The sequence below is a fragment of the Cricetulus griseus genome, assembly GCF_003668045.3.
Source record: "Cricetulus griseus strain 17A/GY chromosome 1 unlocalized genomic scaffold, alternate assembly CriGri-PICRH-1.0 chr1_0, whole genome shotgun sequence".
NCBI lineage: Eukaryota > Metazoa > Chordata > Mammalia > Rodentia > Cricetidae > Cricetulus > Cricetulus griseus.
Window position 1 is genome coordinate 159,932,096 of NW_023276806.1, and position 20,246 is coordinate 159,952,341.

The 20,246-nt window shown below is 42.4% G+C and overlaps 1 pseudogene; it reads right to left on the minus strand.

Moving 5' to 3' along the window:
* Positions 1-18,449: 18,449 nt before the first annotated feature.
* On the minus strand, positions 18,450-19,447 carry LOC118239583 (annotated as a pseudogene).
* Between the last annotated feature and the right edge of the window lie 799 nt (positions 19,448-20,246).

The following is a 20,246-nucleotide window of genomic DNA, read 5'->3' on the forward strand; positions in this document are numbered from 1 at the left end:
TCCTGGAACTCCCTCTGTAGATTAGACTGGCCTTGAACTCAGAGATTCACCTGACTCTGCCTCCAAAGTGGAGGCATGCACCACCACCACCCAGTACAAATGAACCTTTTGAAGGAAACATTTCATATCTATAAAACCTTCAGTTCAAACCCAAAGGATGTCACTGGGCGATGGTGGCACACGCCTTTAATTCCAACACTAGGGAGGCAGAGGCAGGCAGATCTCTGTGAGTTTGAGGTCATCCTGGTCTACAAAGCTATGCAGAGAAACCCTGTCTTGAAAAACAAACAACAACAACAAAATAAATCCCATGGATATTAAAAGTCACATTATGAGGGTACTATTTGAATAGGATTATATATTTTAAAATATTTGGCTCATTCCCTGGCACAAGGTAAACACTATGGGTTGGATTTGTTGATGACCTAGATATCTTCCTTGTTTATAATACCCATGTCCTCAGAGAAGACAAGAGTAATCCTGGTACAGGTGGTGGTGGTGTCAATGGAGAGGAGAATTTATATGTATGTGATGAAGAAATATTCCAGCTATTGCACACACTGTAATCTATCTAGCTCAGCTTACAAGTGTCTTTGTCCTGCTGAAGATGTTTAGTGGAATATGTTCTGTTTTCATCTCAGGACTGGAATCGCGTCATGTTTGCAGACTGCCCATGTTTGCAAAAAAAGTGGTCAGAAAACCAAAGGTGAATTTTACAATGCCTGCTCTGAGTCAAAATACAGAGGAAGCAGATAGGTACAAGGAGTATCTCCGATACAGAAATACCTTCCTGACGCTGAGGAAGTTCTTCAAGCCTTCACCTTACCATTACATCCATAGGACCCCATCCATCAACCAGTGTTCCCGGTAACCAGCCTCCCTTATTTTAGCCATCTGAAATGTGGCTCATGGTTGAGCCACATTAGATCAGTTGTTCTCAACCTTCCTAAAGTTGCAACCTTGGGATACAGTTCCCTGTGTTGTGGTGACTCCCACCCTCCACAACAGTAAAATTATTTTGTTGATACTTCATAACTCTAATTTTGCTACTGTATGAAGTATAATGTAAATATCTGATATGCAGGACATCTTATATGTGACCCCCAGAGGGATGGAGACCCACAGGTGGAGGACAGTTGCATTAGATGACCCTTTCAGCTCTTTCATGTTGGCTCAGTAGGGTCTTCTAGGTGGCTTCCACATACATGTGCCATCTAGGTTAGAGACTGCCACCTCCAGGCTACTTTAACTGCTTTTCTCACAGATGTGAAAATAAACTGTCTTAGAAGAGAAAGCATTTATTATCATATGCAATTTTAGGAGCTACCATTCCATCACAGCAGGAAAGGCACAGCAGGGGGCATGGATCAGCCTTTGGTGGTGGATTTTCCACATCTTGGCGCACCAGGAAGCAAAGAAAATGGGATCAGAAGCGGGGCCAGCCTATAACACTTTATGCCCTGCTCCTAACAACCAATCTCTGCTAGCCGGGCCCCACATCCTTCAAACATGCCACCAGCTTCGGACCCAGTAAAGTAAAAACACATTGCACATTTAAAGGTCAACTTGGTTTTGTGACTTGGTAGCATAGGTATCAGTGAGACCTTGAAGACATTGATACTCAGTGGGGCCTTCATTTATGTTTACAAAATAAATGTAGCCAAAGTTGTAAATCCACACTTAAACTTTAAATCTTGAAGTAAAATGGCATCAAGCCTTCACTCACCCGTGAATTAAAATTAGCTATGCTAGAGAAAGCCCCATCTTCAGTGAGATCACTGCTCCTTATGGTTTTCTTGCTGTGGCTCAATTTCCTGCTAAATCCTGTGTGTGACTTGTGATGGATAGGCTGACAGTTGATAGAGGGACAATAGGGCAGTATGCTAATAGCAGAGCTGAATTAGCAAGGAAATCTTCAAGATCCTGGCGCCTGAGCAATAATAGTACCACTTCATGAGGTTGTGTAAGAATTAAACAAGAAACACATGTCAAATATTAATGCTATGTCTACCACCTTTAATGCCAGAGAGAGATACACACAGATAACTCCCCCTATCTTCTGTTTTTCTTTTCTTCAGTTGCCAGAAGGATTTATATTCAGAACTATGTCTGGTAATAGTAACTTGGGGAGTCTGGGAAGTTGGCTCATTCAGCAAAGTGGCTTCCTCAAAAGCTTGAGAACTTAAGTTTGGAATCCCAGCATCCATGTCAACTCCAGGCATATAGGTCTAGGCAGGAGCTGGAGCTCATAGGCTAGCCAGACCTCAGTGAGTTTGAGGTCAGCGTGGTCTACATATCGCATTCCAGGATATCCAGGACTATATTGAGAGATCCTGTCTTAAACCCCCCCCCCCCGAAAAAAAAATAGGCAGAGAGCAACTGAGGAAAAGCCTCTATGGTTCTTTTAAGAACATTAACTTTGTCAGGTCATGTTTGCCCCCTTAGGATATCATTTAACCTTAAATCACTTTCGAAAAAGAACCTGTCTTTAGTGCAGGTGCATTGACGGTTAGGACTTCAACAAATAAACTTATTGCTGTTATTTTAAGGCATAGTTTTATTAGCTCAGGCTGGCCTCAAACCCATTGTTCTGCCTCCACTACCCGACAAGGTTAATATTGTCTTAGTTAATGTTCTATTGCTGTAAAGAGACACCATGACTAAGGTAGCTTACAGAAGAAAGCATTTAATTGGGGGTTTGCTCACAGTTTTAGGTTAGTCTATTGATTATCATGACAGGGAACAGACAGGCATGGTGCTGGAGCAGTAGCTGAGAGCTTTACATACTTATCCACAGAGAGCAGGCAGAGGGAGTGAGCTTTTGAAACCTCAAAGCCCACCCCCATTGACACATCTCCCCCTAAAAGGTTACATCTACTCCAATGAGGCCATATTTCCTAATTCATCTAAGCCTTCTAAAATAGATCCACTCCCTGGTGATTATTCAAATTTAAATGTGTGAGCCTCTGAGGTCACTCTTATTCAAATCCCCACAGTCTATTAATAGACAAAGTAGCTAACTCACAAGTATGCTATAAGAATGGTAACTTCAGGAGTGATTGAGATGGCTGGACTGGGGTGGGAAACAGACAAGTTCCAACTCCATTATTTGTATTTGTGGAGTTTGGGTCAGATTTTTGACATTTTAGAACCTCATTATTCCTCATGTGAGGTTCTGCCCTCTGCTTCTAACTTATAGTCTAGCAGACCGTCCTTGAGTGCATTCTTAACTGCACATGTTAAACTGCGGTCAACACTCCAGTGTTACCCTACTGGCCACTAAGTGTAAGGTTTGGCCTGCAGAGCTGGAAAGGCTTACATTTGTCTGTTTGTTTAGCATGCTATTGCTGGTGGTTTTCTTTCCTGCCAGCCTGGTCCTGCAACCGCTTCAGCACCAAGTAAGCACGCAGATGATATATTAATTATAAAATTGTTGGCTGATGTCTAGGGCTTCTTATTGTCTAGCTCTGTCTTAATTTTAACTCATTTCTATCACTGTATTGCCACAAGGCTGTGGCTTACCCGGTAATGCCTCGACATGTTGTTACTCCTTTGGCAGCATGGCAACTCTGTGGCCTCCCTCTGCCTACCTTTCCCAGAATTCTCTTTGTCTCCTAGTCCCACCTATCTTCCTGCCTCATTGGCCGAACAGTGTTTTATTCATTAACCAGTAAAAGAAACATATATACAGGAGGACAACCTCCATAAGCATTGCTGACAAATGCTGTCCAAAATTAGACTTGATGCCTTGCCAACATACACACTCGAGACTTGGGGTCCACTTTGTGCCCTTTCCCCACTTTAACCTGACACCTAACTGTTCTGTTTGCAGGCTTCCTCTTCTCTTGAAAAGGAAGGATTTGTGGTTTTCTTCCCAGCTGGCTTGTCCTGTGGTTCTGAGAAAGACTCTGTGTGGGAAGGTAGGGAACGTGTGCAAATGTAGCAGCCAAGTCATCCCCAAAGTGACAGACCTAGAGTATGACCACCTCATAAGCAACCAGCTGTCTCATATGGATCAGATCATTGTAGTCTGTGTGTTCTCAGCTAAGAAAGAGGACAAGACTATAAAAGAAGTGACTGACCTATACAAGGAGATAAACAAACTCAGAAACATGCCTTGCATTCAGGTGAGTGTCACATGGACAAAGTGTGGGAAATGTTTGCTTGTGTGTTCCATTTTAATACATTCCCTTAGACACATAAAGGATTATAGAAGGACCTTTGGCTCCCCTCCTTTGTACTTTGGCATTTATAATACATTTGTTGGAATAAAATCACAAGTCTTCATGGCATTTCTCTGGTTTGGATATGCTTTTTCTTCCAACAAAAGTACCAGAAACTTGAAGAGAAAGGGCCTAGTGGGAGATGATTACATCCTAGGGCCACAGCCCTAGAAAAGATAATACTTTTCTTCTGGAGTTTTCTAGGGCTCATGTGACCATATTAGTTCTTGTTAAAATAAGTCATAAAATTAGATTACCCCATTTGGTTCCTTCTCCATGCAAACATTTCCCCTATATTTCTCTACCATGTTGTAAAGCAGCCAAGGAGAAAACCTTCCTCAAAGAGCTTCTAGAATTAAGAACCAAATAAACAACTTAGAGAAATAGACATACTTTACCTAGTGTCATGTATTTTGTTATGGCAACACAAAATGGGTTAAAACAGGTATGTAGTATTATGGATTTTGGAGTATGTGCAGTACCTGTATATTACTACTCAGATGAAGATATAGAATATTTCCAGGTCTGAAAAAACACTTCTCTTTCCCTTCTCTTCCTAGTAAATAATCTGTTAAACTAGACAATCACAGGTAATCATATTCTTATTCCTTTGTAAGCATAAATTAGTTTTATCTTTACTAGATGGTTGTTGTACTCTTTAAAAAAAAAAGACTCCCTCTACCAGAGGATAGGAACAGTAAAAACTATCCATCTGCCATTCTGTGTCTGTGGAAGACACCATTAATCCATCTATCCATCTGCCAATGTCCTCCCATTCTGTCTGTGACAGACATCACTAATTCATCCTTCTTCTCAGCTGAGCTCAAACTGGATGATGATCTCTTTTCTACTCCAAGCAGTTTCTACCAGTTAATCTCAGTAGCTATGTACAAAACCTCACTAATTCTTACTGGCTTTATCAATGTAACTTTCTTCTCCACCAAATGTCCCTTCTTTTCCATTCTACTGCTTCTGCCCATTTGAGGCCTTTGTCATCTCTGACTTGTTTTACTGCTTCAGGTCTTGGTCCCTCTGATATTTCCTACTTATTACAGGGTGTTCTTTAAACACACGGACATGCACACACTGGTCTCTTTATCCTCTAAGGCAGTCGTTCTCAACCTTCCTAAAGATACAGCTCTTTAATACAGTTCCCTGTGTTGCATTGACCTCCCACAACCATAAAATTTTCTTATTGCTACTTCATAACTGTAAATTTGCTACTGTTACGAATTGTAATGCCACATAATTGATATGAAGGATATCTGCTATGCGGCCCCAGGTTGAGAACTGCTGCCTAAGGCTTTTCCTTTGGCTGCAGCTCAAGTTTCTACTGCTTGACTCCCCATGCTAACCCCAGAGCTGTTCTTAGGGGATGACTCAGAGCACACAGGGCTTGCTCTAGAGCAGCAAAACCTGCAAAAACCAAAGTCCTGGACCCTGTCAAATCACTCACTTCTGGCAAGCTGTCTTTGGTGTGCTGCCCTCTGGGTTCTCTGAACAGCTTTTGGGGTGTGTGTCATTATTTGCTACAGGTCCAGTGGTCTTGTCTGAAACCCAGTAGGAAAAACCACCCTCTGAAGGGGAAACTAAAAAGCTTTACTTCCCATGAGGATTTTGTTTCTTTTCCCCAGTAGGAGAATGGTTGGCAGCTGCCTGGGCTTCTCCTTTCCCTTTGCTTGCACATGCAGGGTAAAGCTCAAGACTGCTTGATGACAAACAGGTGAAAACATACAGACCAGCAGGTGTGGCAGCTCATGCCCTCAATCCACAGCGAGCATCCAGGTAGTTCTACTGGAGTAGGGCAGGCAGAGCCTAGAATTTTGGGTTCGAGGACATGAATGTTGTTGAATGGGGCAAAAGCTCTTTAGGTTATGCTTTAGTATGATGGAATAGTGTAGGCCTTTAATCCCAGAATGCAGGAGGCAGGTAGATCTATGTGAGTTCAAGGCCACCTGATCTACATAGTGAATTTGAGGCTAGCTGGGGTGACATAGTAAGAGCCTGTCTCAAGAACAAAACAAAACAAAACAAAAAACTTACAAAGCAAAAAAGCTCCCCCAAAACAGCACAAACAACACTAAACCCCAACCCAACCTCTTCTTCTTTTCCTGTAGAGTCGTTTGGATTCCTATCGGTTGCTCAAATATGATGTCGAATCTGCGTCTAAGTTTACGGAAGCTGGTTGCCCACTCCTAGTTCGAAGACACAACCTCACTCCGGGAATTTTTCTGGTATGTGTGTGAGATCCATGACTCTGGGCCACCTGTTGACTAAGTTAATTGCCCAACTCAAAGATCATTCAGGATGAATAGAAGGCTAAGGAGAAAGCCGAAATAGCTTGGCTTGAGTCCTTGTAATAACCATAATTCGGAGCATATGTCTTCTTGAGTGCTACTCAGAAGAAGTGAGAAATTAGACCCTCTTAAAACTGAGATGCCAAATCATCCCCCTTATGAACTGACATGGAGATGACTGAAGTGACTAAAGTCAATTCTGGCCTTTAAGATGCTTCTTGTGTAAGGGACCTGGAGAAATGACTCATGGGCTAGGAGCACCGGCTGTTCAATTCCCAGCACCTACATGGTGGCTCACAACCATCTGTAGTGAGATCTGGTGAGTAGGCATACTTGTAGGAAGAACACTATATACATCATAAATAAATAAAATCTTTCTTTAAAAGCTTATGTAAAAAGATAGCTGAAGAAATAAGGATATAAACATTTATATAAGGATATATAAAATCGAGTAGAATAACAGCACGAGTGAGACAGCCCTGTGAGGTAAAGATGAACTTTGAAAGCAGACTTGAGTTCCAACCTGGGTTCCACTACTTGCTTGCCTGTGTGACCACAGGCAAATTACTCTGCATCTATTACAAAAGAAGGGAGTGATTAATAAACACATTTTCATAGCTTTATCTAAGGGAGCGGTATATATTACTTGTCTTGTGTAATGAAAGAAAATGAAATAAATGTCTTGTGTTTTTTAAAAAAGGGTAATGAATTCATAAGATACCTAGAAACATTCAGGACAACAACTAAGTTTGTTTCAGCTCCTGGTACATCATGGGCAGCTAATAAATGTCAATCCCACTGTCGAGCTTTCTGTCACTGTGGAATCAGTTTGCCTTCTGTAGCAGTCATCTAAACAAGGCATGGTGGCACACACCTTTTATCCTAGTACCATGGAGGCAGAGGCAATTTTATCTTGGTGAGTTTGAGGTCAGCCTAGTCTATGAGCAAATTCCAGGATAGCCAGGGCTACACAGAGAAACGCTATCCGGAAAATTAAAAAAAAAATCCTCTTAATAATTTTAATGAAAAGCAACAGCCTGGATGATCTTTCACCCTTCTAGATTTCAGCAAATAAGCAGACAAACCCACAAGTTCATCTCTTGTCAATAGATGCAAACTAGTGAAATATAACTTTATAAAAGAAAAAAAAAGTTATTTTCTAGAAATACTAAAAATCCAGGCATGGTGGTACACACCTTTAATTCTAGCACTTGGGAGACAGAAGCAAGCAGGTCTCTGTGAGTTTGAGGTCAGCCTGGTCTACGTGAGACCCTGTCTCAAAGATGAAGGAGGAGGAGGAAATGGAGAAAGGAAGAGGAAGACTGTTATTGTATTAGTTATTTTTCTCAGTGTTGTGACTAAAGTAACTTAGGGAAGGTTCTTTGTGGCTCATACAGAGTCTGAAGATGCCATCCATCACAGTGAGGAGGGCAGGGCAGGGGGATCTTGAGACAGCTGGTCGGTTAGGAAGCAGAGAGAGAGAGAGATAAATGCTGCTACTTGGCTCCTTTCTCTGTTTTTCCTTTTTATTCATAGGGCAGTGCCACCCACATTCAAGGTGGGTCTTGCCTCTTCAGTTAACCCTCTTCAGAAATGCCCATTGGCTCATAGACAATTCTAAATCCAGTGGTTCTACAAAAAAATATGAACCATCGTGGCTATCAATATTCATGAGTTTTACTCTATCTCCAGACACTATGCCAAGTAATTTCCCTGTGTTTTATTATGTAAATATTCAAAGTAAGTGGGGCATGGTCTGTGTCTTTAATCCAACCTCCCAGGATTACCACAAGTTAAAGGTTAATTTGTGATATGTCAGCCAGACCCTGCCTTTCCCCTGATGAAGAAAGGGAGGTAGGGAGAGAGGAAAGAAATTCCTTATAGCAACTCAGAGGGTAGATGCAATCCTGATGTTGTTCCTGATGGAAAGAGGTAGAAATGGAGACTCAGACTGAGCAATCCATCCAAGATCCAGGAACTACAAGTAACACAATCAGAATTCAAATCCCCATCCTCTCCCATACACAGAGGGCACTTTTGATGAATGGCTATACAAGAGGTCCCACAAAGGAATATCACAGCCCTGCTACTGGACACTCAAATGAGACACAAAGTGACAGAAAATGCATGTGCTGTGTATGGATGAGTGCCAGCCTGGGAGAAGTGGTGACTTGAAACCTACATTTAGCAAGAAGTTGCAGAGCCTCTTAGCTGTGTTTGGAAATTGAGTTAATTTCGAGTGCCAAAGGACAGTTAGACAGGAGAAAGGGACTTGGTACAAATGAGACAGGCCAGCAATTATATCCTGCCATCATCAAAGGTGGATGTAAAAATAGAGAATCAATTATTGATTAAACTATAGAAAGTGAGTTGGTTTTTCTCAGATTTAATCCTAAAATATATTTTCAGTTTTCAAAATACAGATTGCTGTTACAGTAAACAGTGAGTCATTCTGGGTTGTAGGGGTGTCTCCCATACACCTGGCTGTTGACTGCAATCACCCAGCTCCTGTCTACCTATTTGATTCTGGGGGTCTTGGCAGAGGAGATTGGTTGATGTGCAGCCTAGGTTTCCTAGGCTTTACTAACTAACGGGGAGAAAAACAGAAGGAGTCAGCACAATGGAAATACAAGTCTTGGTTAAGATTTACCTGTGTTATCTCCACCCAAGGCTTCCCAGCTGAAGTTGGCATGGTTCCTGGCAGAAGAAATGCTCACCCCATTCCTCAGAAACAACCAGGTTCCCATTTAAATCCTGGTTGTGAAACTGAGAAGGCTTAGGCCTCAGCCCTTGAACTATCTGTCCACTGGGTGACAGTGTTGATCCATCGGAAATAAACATGTCTTGTTTCTGAGCCAAAAACCTCCAGGCCCCTAATAGGAAAGGCTGCAGCAGATGGTGTTTGGAGGGTAGCTGGATGGGCACAAGCTCGGCTTTAGTTCTTGGAATGAGGCTGAATGGATTTATGTTTTATATTTTAGTGGAGAGTGTGGGGGAAGGATCCTCTGTTGTCTTTGGAGATGGGTATGATCTCCACAGTAAATGAACCTCCATTTTCCTAATAGTTTAATGAGGGCCGGAAGTTGACAGTGAGCACTGTGGAAGCTGAGCTGACAATCCATGGCAGCTGTCACTCTTGGTCAGTGAGGGTTTATTCTCCAGCCATGCATGCATTGGCCACACCACTCATTACCCAGGACTCTGAGGAGGAACATGACTGTTATTAGGAAATGTTGTCAAACCCCAGGGCACAGGTTTACATTGTTCTCTCTGTTCTGAATTGATCCCTGTTTCCAAGGGGGAAGGACACCAAAGTGGGAGGTATTGGGAAGCTCCTGACTCAGTGTGACTGTGGGCATGATGCAAGTGCACTATGAAAGATACCCAGGAGGAGGGGATCACATAGCCAGACAGGTCCCCTTTAGAAGGAATGAGAAAGTGACTTGAACGTTTGCTTCATGAGGTTTTTGAAAAGGATGGGGAGGGGCTACTTTTTGCTTTCTTTCACTGCCCTCTCATCCCCAACATGGAATGGAAAGAATAATAATCTATAACACACTGATGCATTACAGTGCTTGGTGAGTAATAGTGTTTATGTTGATGCTGCAGCCTTCTAGTCAGTTAAAGGCTAAAATAGAATGCTCAAGTAAAGAAAAGTGCATCCCCAAACTATCTTGCCGCAAAACATTCTCTTTAATGACATTTGGTCCAATATTTTTTTTTTTTTTTTTTTTGTTTTCCAAGACAGGGTTTCTCTGTGTAGCTTTGGAGCCTGTCCTGAAAATTGCTTTGTAGACCAGGCTGCCTTCAAACTCACATAATCCACCTGCCTCTGCTGGGATTAAAGGCGTGTGCCGCCACATGTGTGCCCGGCTGGTCCAATCTATTTGTGCTAAACTAACGTGTTCATATTTAGTAAAGTTTTTTTTTTTTTTTTAATAGCAAAAGGTTTTGATACTGCGATTCCACTTAAACTGCAGTGATGTCTTTCAGGGGATTTCTGCTTGAGTTCTGAGATGAGAATTAGTTCTGCAGTGAGAATCACAGGCACGAAGTAGCCCCAGCTTCATTCTGTATTGAGTACCACTTCACACACTTTGTGTGTGCAGCACAAAGGACCATAGAGGGCAGAATGCCATCCCCAAGTCATTTTCCTCTGCTCTTTGGATGTCTAAGGCCTCTTCTGTGCTACACCTTGACAGCATGAGCCTCCACAGGGCAAACTGCACCACAAACATTTGATTCCCATCAGTGTGTGTAAAGACATTGTGCCTAGGCTTTGGTAGCCTTACCCAGCAGGGACCAACCAGCTTCTCTGTAGAGAGGATGGGAGGATTTCTGAAAAGAGTCCTTCAGTAGCAAAAGTTAAGTACTCGAAGGACTCTTAAGAGCAGGGTAGTTTCTCTAGGGAAGCAGGCCCAACCTCATGCTCGGGTCTGTCTTTCCTTTCCCCAGTGAGACACTCTGAGGCAAGACTAAGAAGACAGTGAGGTAGAGCTATGAACACCTTCATAAGCCAGGGACACCTTCATCTGTTTATCTTGGTGAGAGACATGTTCAGGATCCATCTATCTCTCCGTTGTCCTTTCTTAGATTTCTAATCATGAAGGTCTTGCAAGCTTCTGTGATGGTTCAATGAGGAGCTGATATCTTGGATTTTTTGGGGCAAGCATTCTACCAGTGCAGCACAAATTTTAGAAATGCAGAAAACCATAGAGAAGAAAGTTAAAATTACTACATTCCTACTATCCAGAAGTAACACCGGCAATGGTCCTGTGAATTACTGCTTTTCAATGTTTCCTCTCTCACTGTCTGTCTGTCTGTCTGTCTGTCTGTCTGTCTGTCTGTCTCTCCCCTCCCTCCCCCACACTCTCGATTTAGGATAGATGCAGGAAAGAGATGCGAAAAGAAATCTAAATGCCTAAAGCAAAAACAAAATGTCTTTGTAGGGTGGTGCCCCTTGTGCCCAGAAAAAGTAGTATGAATAATTGTGGCAATAGCTTGATTCTGTAAATAGTTATGAAGTTTATCATCATTATTTTAACCTCCTGAGATCCACAGTTCTGGCTTTGGTCACATTAGGATAGCAATGGCTATTTTTTGTTACATTCTCTACAGTAAATACAGAGTCAATATTGGTACAATTTATCTATGATAAAGTGAACTTAGTATTTAGAATTTAGAATCAAATACAGCAGCTCTGTGCTCTTTCCTAAAGACATCGTGCATTTTTTTCTTTGTTTGTTTTTTGTTTTGTTTTGTTTTCGAGACAGGGATCAGAGACTGTCCTGGAACTCTCTTTGAAGACCAGGTTGGCCTTGAACTATCATGCATCTTTCTTTTCTTTTTGTTTTGTTTTCCTGAAGATGGACCTCCCAATCCTCCTCCATAGCCTCTGCAGGGTGGGAATTACAGGCCTGTGCCATCATGCTCAGTTTAATTTCCTAATGAGGGACCACTCTTGAATATTTAGAGGCGAAGCTGGGCCCATGATTTAATTAATTACAGACAAGGAGTTTGTTGGACACATTTCAGCAACTGTTACCATCCATCAAAAGAAGTAAGCCTGCTGGGTGTGCTGGTGCTGGTGAACACCTTAAATCTCAGCACTTGGGAGGCAGAGGCAGGCGGATCTCTGTGAGTTCGATGCCAGTCTGGCCTACAGAGGTGGTTCCAGGACAGCCAGAGCTGCTACACAGAGAAACCCTGTCTGGAAAAACAAAACAAAACAAAACAAAACAACAAAAAAACAAAACAAAGGAGTTAAGCCATATTGTTTTCTGGAAGGTGATTATGGAGGATTATAAACACAGTTCCCAATGCTTCTGCCACACAGAACTGTAAGCATCAGCCTGAGAGAGACTGAAACACAGAACCAGCAGCTATGCCTCCTCAGTCCTTCCCAAGCTGCCTGGAACTCTGTGCTTGCACTTAGAATGATGTTCTTTGTTTAGGAGCCAAAGGCCCAAGCTTTAGAGAGAAAGAGAGCCATGTCCCTTGTTAAATGAGTATCTTTAAAGAGAATGTTCCTTCCTCATACACTATTATTTTCTTCTTCAGAGTTGGCCTTGGATCAAATTTAGTACAAAAGATTAATATTATACACCGAATTCTAATTTATAAAGCATTTGCCACGTCTCCTTTTGTATGTGCCTCACATTACAACAGTTCTATGAAGTCAGCAAAGAATGGTCACTGATCTCTTCATGACTGGAGGAGTTTAGTCTGAGTGGCTTAGCCAAGATTATACAGCAAGTCAGTACTGGCTTGGGGATGACAATTTCCTTTCTCTACACATTCTAATCCACACTATGATACAAGAGAGAGGATGTAAAATGGTACAGCTGATGTGAAAAATGTATGATGGTAACTCAGCAAATCAGGCATATTCTGGGGTGAAGGTATATTCTATAGACAAGGTTATATGGGGGACAGAGGTGATTAATGATGGGGGAGAAGAATTGTTGCGTGAGCCTAGGAGTGTGAGACAATGTGGGCAACATGGTAACTCATATCTCTTAAAAAAAAAAAAAAAAACAGAACTATCAAGATCAATAGCCATGTTCATGAAGATAGAAAATAGAACAGGGGGTTACCAGAGGAATGGAGATGTTATATTTAATGGGCACAGAGTTTCAACTGGGAAGATAAAAAATGATTTCTGGAGATGGGAGGTGGTGGTGGGTGCATAGCAATGGAAATAAATGTAGGGCCATCGATCTGTGTACTTAAAATGGTTACAGAAGTGTAACAGGACCCCGGACCTTAGCACAACTGGTACCATGTTGGATTCGCCATTCTGACCTTAGAACTCAACATGTAGGCCCCAACACCTGCCAAAATGGGAACAAAGATCAAATCCATCAAAGACTAGGGTATAGTTCCAGGATCTAGGAAAGTCCATAAATATACTAACCTTGCCTTTTGGCTTCTGCAGTTTTGTTTCTCCCTAACTGATCTTGCTAACTAAAGTGTATCAGCCAGGATGTGTTTTTTTTATGCATAAAAGACAAACAAAACAGTAATCTTGGCACTGTATGATTTGGGCAAGTTGTCCATGCAATCGCTGGCTGGCAATACAGTCTTTCTATTTGGCTTTAAGAGTATTCATGTGTCCTCTGTTGGAAATACCTCACAACATTACTAGACCTTATGCTACATAGACACACAGACACACACATACACACACACACACACACACAGACACACAGACAGAAACAGACAGACAGACAGACAGACAGACAGACAGTCAGACACACACACACACACACACACACACACACACACACACACACCACACTTTAATAAAGGTGTGGAGGGGAAGTCTACAGGGAAAACAGCAATTCTTGATTCTAGTGCTGATCTGCCTCTGACTTCTCATAAACCTAAGTGCCTACTGGACCTCTCTCCATTTGAAGAGGTTGCAAGTAAGCCCAGGTCTACCTGGATCACAAAATAAGGACAGTTGTAAAAAATAAGATGAGGCCAAGCCTTCAAGCCTGTATATCAAAAGAAGGAAGAATGGAGAGAGGGTCAAACTGGAAGATGAGGGGGAGATGGGGAAAGGAGAAGCATGGGCTTGATCTGACAGCAGGTAGGGTCACTGAAGTGTTTAAGCATAAAGTGACCAAAGCATATACCTGTAGGTTAGGAAGGTCACTATTGGTATGATGCAGCTAATAGATTAGAGAATCATAAAACTGTAGGAAAATTGTTAGGCTACTATTGAACATTATAGATGAGAAAGGATGGCTGCAACAGTTATGCAGAAAAGATGGTACTTGGGCCAGGATGTTGATGGGGGAATGTAATGCTTTAATGGAAGCACTGAGATTGGTCCATGGCCCTAGGACAATTCTAGAGAACACAGTCAAGGCTGCATGGTCACCTGCTCTAGGCAAATAGTCTCTTCTCACATTAAACATCCTTCACTCCTTCTTTGACAAAATACACACAGTGAGTGCCACACAATGTTCATCAGTAAAGAGATGCAGTCACTAACAAGAGACAAATGTCTCCTGTACTCCATGAGTGGATACCCAAAACACAGAAGACAGCATGTGAGAAAGCATGTCAGGGAGTAAGCAATCCCTTAATTAAAAATGAAACCAAAGGAGGAAAAAGATTGGTAAAGGCAGCTGAAAATGACCCAGGGGCTGCTTCCAAGGCTTTGGATTTTATTTCCTTTGGCAATGAGTTTTCTTGGGCTGGGAAAGTGCTTGCAGGTGGCTGTGCCTGATAGGCCCAAGGTGTTGAAAAAGTGTCAGTGTAGAATGTTAGGAGATACAGAGTCAAAAGGAATGAGTAATTAATGGCTTACCATTAAGTATCATCTTCAGTGAAACCTGCTAATGGCTTTCTAAAATTATGACAATTATCCTCTAAGAGCGAGAAAACTGGACCACAGTGGTCAAAGAGTCAAGATCCCAGACTTCAGGCCTAATGTCACATCAGCTCTGTCTGAGCAGAGTTCTAAGGTTTAGTCTTGTTTCAGAACACCTGAAGGGCTGTCAAGCAGGGGAGCTGACCCTGGGGACCAGAAAAGCCTAACAGATTTTCTCTGTATAATCTGGTGTCTTCCCTATCATACCCAGTTTGACCTTACAGGTGTCACATCTTAGTTTTATTCATATCATCCCTATAACATTTTGTTCCATGATGCTTAGAACTCTGTTCTAGCTTCATTGATACATGTCCTAATGCTATCCTACTGGTTTTATACTAGACCCTTATCCAGATGATAGTGTAGAAGTAGAAGACGGGATAGTCCCCTTTCTTATCATCATCTGGGGTTATGGCTTGACACCCTGCCAAGGCAGACCAACAATAGAAAAGTAGAGATTTATTTGATGACAGTTTTTTTTTTTTTTTTTTTGAGACAGGCTTTCTCTGTAGCTTTGGGGTCTGTCCTGGAACTCCCTCTGTAGACCAGGCTGGTCTCGAATTCCAAGATCTGCCTGCCTCTGTCTCCTGAGTGCTGGGATTAAAGGTATGTGCCCCCACCGCCTAGTGATGGCAGTTATTTTAAAGGTTTATTTTTAATTGGGTGTGGTGGTAGCCTGGCCTACATAATGAGTTCCAGGTCAGCCAATAAGATGCCCCCCCAAAAGTGTGCGCATATGCACATGAGTCTAGGTACCTATAGAGGCTAAAACAGGGTGTTACATCCCCAGGAACTGGAGTTACAGAGAGTTGTGAGCTCTGGATTAGGGTGTTGGGAACTAAACTTCAGTCTTCTGCAAAAGCAGCAAGTGCTCTTAACTGTGAAGCTGTCTCTCCAGTCCTGATGACAGTGTTATATGGCACAGAAGACTTCATACAGAAGACCTCAAAGACCTAGGGTGAGCAATCCATGTTTATGTGTAGGTGTGGTGAAGCATGGGCTGCCTTATATGAGTGTAAACAGACCAAAGACAGATCTAATGTTAAAAGACCAGGGGGTGGTGGGGGTCCCCAGGAGGGTCTGTTTGCCCAGATTACTTTTGGCTTGTCTTTACACCATTTCTTCCTTCTAGGTATGGGGCAGGAACAAGGATTTTATGGTCCTACATCAGTCAAGATAGGTCAGAGAATCTTCTTAAGGAAAACTTCTAGGCAGAAAGGCAAGGGAGATTAATCTTCAGGTTTATGGATTTCTTGGAGGGGAAGCCATAAAGTTTTTTGTTTTTTTTTTTTTAAAAAGAGTAAATAGAAACCAGATAGCAGATGACATTTCTGTGATCTGCCTCCATGAAGACATATTCTAGTTTCTATGACTTGCCTGCAGATTTGAAAAAGGGGGAGCAGGAGACCTTTCTCCTGCAAGAGAAAGTCAGAGAGGCCTTTACATGGGGCATTATTTTCCAAGCCCTCCTCAACTAGTGCCATCTTTCCCCCCCTTGAATACAATAGTAATTTATTTTGGATAATAAAGAGATTAACCATAGTTTTCTCATTAGTCTAACATACATGCAAACTCAATTGTCAATAAAGCTTCAAGTCTGCATAGTTTCTAACAACTCTTAATTAGTCATTAAGAGACTTACAGACTGGGGCAGGGTCTCGGGCCCATACTCTCAGCAACTGGGAAGGTGATTCAACAGGATTGTTAAATTCCATGCCATCCTGGTGTATAGAGTGAATTGCAGGCCAGTCAGAGAGTGTGTGTATGTATGTATATTTTTGTGACATAAAAACAAATGTGCATAGGAAAGAACAAAAATGCTAGAGGTATCTATATAAAATAAATCTCACCTTTTGTTTTTTTTTCTGAAAAAGCCTTACTATGTAGCCCAAGTGCCTTGGACTCATAATCCTTCTGCTTTAGTCTCCAGAGTGTTGGAATACAGATGTTATTACATCTTGCAAGAAGGAAGATCTTTTGTGAGTGAAGTATTTCTTAGCTCTGAGTCAGGATAAAATACTTATTGCCAGGCATAGGGAGCATACCTTTGATCCCAGCCCTCCAGTAATATGGGCAGTTAGGTCTTTGTGAGTTTGAGGACAGCCTGGTCTACATAGAAAATTCCAGGCCAGCCAGGGCTACGTAGTGAGACCCTGTCTCAAAAAGGAAGACAACAACAACAACAAAAACCAAAACTCATTGTCTTAGTTAGGGTTTTTATTGTTGTGAAGAGACACCATGAATACAGCAACTCTTATAAACATTTAATTGGGGTGGCTTACATTTTCTTTCCATTTTTAAACATTTTTATTCATTTTACATACCAACCACAGTTCCCCCCTTCCATCCTCTCACCAGAGAAGGTAAGGCTTCCCATGGGGATTCAACAAAGCCTGGCATATCAAGTTGAGGCAGAACTAAGACCCTCCCCGCTTCATCATGGCTGAGCAAGGTAACCCACCATAGGGAATGGGCTCCAGAAAGCCAGTTCATGCACCAGGGATAAATCCTGGTCCCACTGCTAGGGGTCCCACAAATAGACCAACCCACACAACAGCCAAAGGTTCAGTGTATTCTCATCATGGTGGGACTTGGCGGCTTGCAGGCAGACATGGTGTTGGAGAAGCTGAGAGTTCTACATCTTGACCCGAAGGCAACAAGAAGTGGTCTGTGGGTCACAAAGAGTGAAGCTTGAGCAAAGGAGACCTCAGAGCCCACCCCCACAGTGACACACTTCCTCCAACAAGACTACACCTGCTAAAACAAAGCCACACTCCTAATAGTGCCACTTCCTATAGGCTTATGGGAGCCAATTACATTCCCGCTACCACACACACACAAAGGTGCTTTTTTGGGGGCTGCTGACAAGTGAAGATGGTAAATTCTTGGTATTCAAATTCAAATTTTAGTTCTTTGCTGTGTTATTTTTGTGCTAATTTAATGCAACTGGTTTAGGAAAGGATTGAGGAGGATGAAGAAATACTCCGTTTCTGGTCCTGTTCCTACCCTAAAGGTTAGGACTAAGGACTGTGGATGTAGTGGGATACTAGGAAGACAATCACTTAGTGTCAGCCAGGTTGCTGTCAATCACCAGGTTGCTCCATCCTGGGCCTCGTACTGGACCTGAGGAAGAATGGGCACTGCAATGAGAGGCTGATAAACTGGAGTTACATGACTTAGGGTGGAAGCAGAAGGCATCCACAGACAATAGACACACTCTACCCTTGAAGGTCAGAGTGCTAAGTGAGTCACTAGTGATTTCTGGTTAGGCAGGCTTCTCTGCTTGGAAAGCTTACAGTAGAAACAACGTATTCTACATGATCAGGACTGCATACAGCATAGAACCACCAGGCTGGGATACTTAGAGATGCAGCAAAGAGTCACACTTGATGCAGCAAAGAGTCAACACTGAGGCCCAGGTGGATCAGCAGTCTGTTCTTCAGCTCATGTTGTTTCTAGTCTATCTCTTTTTCAGAGCATTGCTTCTGATCTTGTCAATTAGTCTTCCTGACTGGTCAGCGCTCTTGTCTGTTAATGCCTGTTGCTTCTTCCTTTAGTAGCATCCTTTTGTTTCTGCTTTCTCCCATCTACTCAAGCTCCTTCTGGTGCTCTTTCTGGTCAGTTAAGCCAACAAAGAGCTGGCTATCTTCATTTTTTAGCAGTTGCAACTGCCGGGTCTTATCTTGAGTTCCCAGAATCGGCGGCTCCATTTATTTCTCTTGAGGAGACAGCTGAGTCTGAAGCTGATCCATTCTGACCCCCATCTTCTTATTTTCTGAGGGTATCTTTTGGTTGTGTTCCTTCAGCTGGAGCAACTCGGTCTCCCAAAAGCCCTTCTGCTCTTCCACCTTCTGTTCTGACTTCTTGCAGATGCTTCAGGGTTTCTAACTGTCCCTGCTTGTTTTGCAGCTCAGCCTGCATGTTTGAGTTCTGCTCCTGGAGGCCGGCACAGCTGTCAGGTCCTGGTTTTCTTGGTAAAGCTCCTAGTGCCACTGGATCCCTACCGTCTTTCCTTAAGTAAGAACCATGAAGCCCTTCTTGTGTTCTGGAAAGAACTGGGAAGGGATACTTGCTCCCTGGACCATACCATCTTGATCTACATAACAGAACCGGTAATACTCACTATCTTTGGGCAGATAAGCTTTAAATTTAACTTCCTGCTGCTTGATTGATTCCAGGGCACTGGACAAAGCAACCCACATGAAGGTATAATACTCCTGGCTCATATTTCATCCCACTGTAAAGATACCGAGCCTAGTTGGGCAGTAGTGGTGCACACCATTAATCTCAGTGCTCAGGAAGCAGAGACATATGGATCTCTATAAATTAAAGGCCAGCTGGGTCTTCAGAATGAGTTCCAGGACAGAGAAACCATGTCTCAAAGAAACAAAACAAAAACCAAAAATAAGATAAAAGATGCTGATCTAATCCTTGTGAAAGGGGTTAAAATGTTCCGTGAAGGTGTGATTGCATGTGATATCATCTCCAGGGACATAGAATTTCTCCACGCTGTTAAAAATGACCTGAGAGAAATGACAATGACTTAGCAGTCAATATAGGGGGTCCAGAGACAGCAGCCAGCAGTAGAGCAACAGAACAGGACAAGTCTATTGAGTATATTTTAAATGGCAGGCAGACCCTGTCCTTAATCCATTTTCATGTGTTAATTTATTTAATCCCATAATCATCCTGTGATTCAGGTAGTTAATCTCCTTTTTGAAAATGACGAGGAAGCCAAACAGAATAAAAAATGACATAAATTGCTTTTCATCAAGATTTAAAGCTTGTGTATCAAAGGACACTGTCAAGAGAGTGAAGACAAAACACAGAAGGAAGAAAGTATTTGCAAGTATCTATCTGGTTAGGGACCAATACAACTTCACAGTAAAAAATCAACAGTCCAGCTCAAAATACCCAAAGGCCTTGGCAGACATTTATCAAAAGAAGAGGAACATATGGCTTCATTGTTCTTTTCAGGAGAATTAGATGTGTCCTTTACTGCCATGAAATGCGATATTCACTGGTCTTTCTGGGTACCACCATCTCCTGTGCTGCTGCACACTCCCATGCAAATTCCCTTTAAGGCTGATCTCTAAACTGTGGATCCTCGAGGCTCTAACTTAGTTCTCTGTTCATAACTTTAAACACTCTCCAGAACGCAAGCACTGCCCAATTTAGACCTTGCTTCTGAACTTTTGCTCATGTATCAGTCTGCCCTCTTCAACATTCCCACCTGTGCACTGAGAAATATTTGTCACCTAACCGATCCCAAACCAGTGCCTGGTATCTCTTACAACTTGGCTTGCTGCCCCACCTTGGTAAATGACAACTCGGATGCACAGG